The sequence below is a fragment of the Rhinopithecus roxellana genome, chromosome 15 (assembly GCF_007565055.1).
Source record: "Rhinopithecus roxellana isolate Shanxi Qingling chromosome 15, ASM756505v1, whole genome shotgun sequence".
Taxonomy (NCBI): domain Eukaryota; kingdom Metazoa; phylum Chordata; class Mammalia; order Primates; family Cercopithecidae; genus Rhinopithecus; species Rhinopithecus roxellana.
Genome location: NC_044563.1, coordinates 44,353,687 through 44,355,105, shown reverse-complemented (window position 1 = coordinate 44,355,105; position 1,419 = coordinate 44,353,687). Strand labels below are relative to the sequence as shown.

Below are 1,419 nucleotides of genomic sequence, written 5' to 3'. Positions count from 1 at the left end.
GTTTATTTTATCTATAAAAATATCCACTTATTTCAGAACCATTTGTTAAAAAGACTACCTCTACCCCCATTTAATTACCTTGGTAACTTTGTCAAAAATTATATAACCATATTAAGTGTGAATCATATATCTCTAAACTCTGATTACTGTAACTTTATCGTTAGTTTTAAGGTCAATAAACTTAAGTTACCCAACTCTGTTCTTCTTTTTCATAATTGTTTTGTCTATTCTGGATTATTTGCATTGCATATAAATTTCAAAATAAAACCAGCAATTTCTACCAAAACAGCCACACGAGCTTTTGAGTGTGGTCACAGTGAATCTATACATCAGTTTAGGAAGAATTACCAAATTAACAATGTAGTACTAAGTCTCCCAATCCCAGTAGAATACATTGTTCCACATTTTTAGGTCTTTCTTAATTTTTTAAGCAGTGTTCTATAGTTTTAAACGTAGAGTTATTGCATATCTTTTACTAAATATTTCATATTTTTATGACACACTGTATTATTTAATTTCATATTCAAATTGTTGATAGTTTATAAAACAGTTGATTTTGTCTATTCACTTTGTGTATTGTGACTTTGCTAAATTTCTTTATTAGTTCTAGTGCACACGTTTTAAACTCAGAATTTTTAACACACACAAGCATGTTGCCCGAATGTTTGTTTGCCTTTTTCTTCCACATGCCTTTTATTTATTTTCTGTGACTTACTGCACTGGCTACTACCTTTAGTAAAGTACTGACTTGTCATGATAAGAGTAAACATCCTGTGCTCACTTCAATAGCACAAATATTAAAACTGGAATAAAAAAGAGGAGATTAGGAGATTAGCATGGATCCTGCATGAGAATGACGTGCAAATTTGTAAAACATTCCATATTCTTATATAAATGTGAAATTCCACAAAAAGATAGATACCATAATGTAGAACCAAACAGAAATCCTGCAGTTAAAGAATTAAATGAATTAAAAAAAAAATACAATCAAGACCTTCAAAAGCAGACTTGATAAAGCAGAAGAAAGAATCTCTAAACTTGAAGATAGGTCATTTAAAATTATCCAGTTAGAATAAACAAAAATAAAAAAGAGTAAAGAAAACCTACAAGAATTGTAGTACATCATTAAGTAACAAACATTCATTTTATAGTAATGCCAGAAGGAAAAGAGACAGGCAAAGGCATAGAAGATCTATTTACTGCAACAATACCTGAAAACTTTCCAATTCTGAGAAGAAATATGAATGTCCACATCCAGGAAGCTGAAAAGTTCCAAGTAGATTCAACCCAAAAAGGTCCTTCCTGAGGCATATTATAGTCAAAGGCAAAGAGAATTTAAAAAAAAAAAAAAAAGAAGAGAAATGTATTAAGTCAATATAAAGGTATCCTCATTAGAATAATAATAGATTTCTCAGTAGA

The 1,419-nt window shown here is 29.7% G+C and overlaps 1 pseudogene; it reads left to right on the top strand.

The window, feature by feature from the left end:
* Positions 1-773: 773 nt before the first annotated feature.
* On the top strand, positions 774-888 carry LOC115893723 (annotated as a pseudogene).
* The last annotated feature ends 531 nt before the right edge of the window (positions 889-1,419 follow it).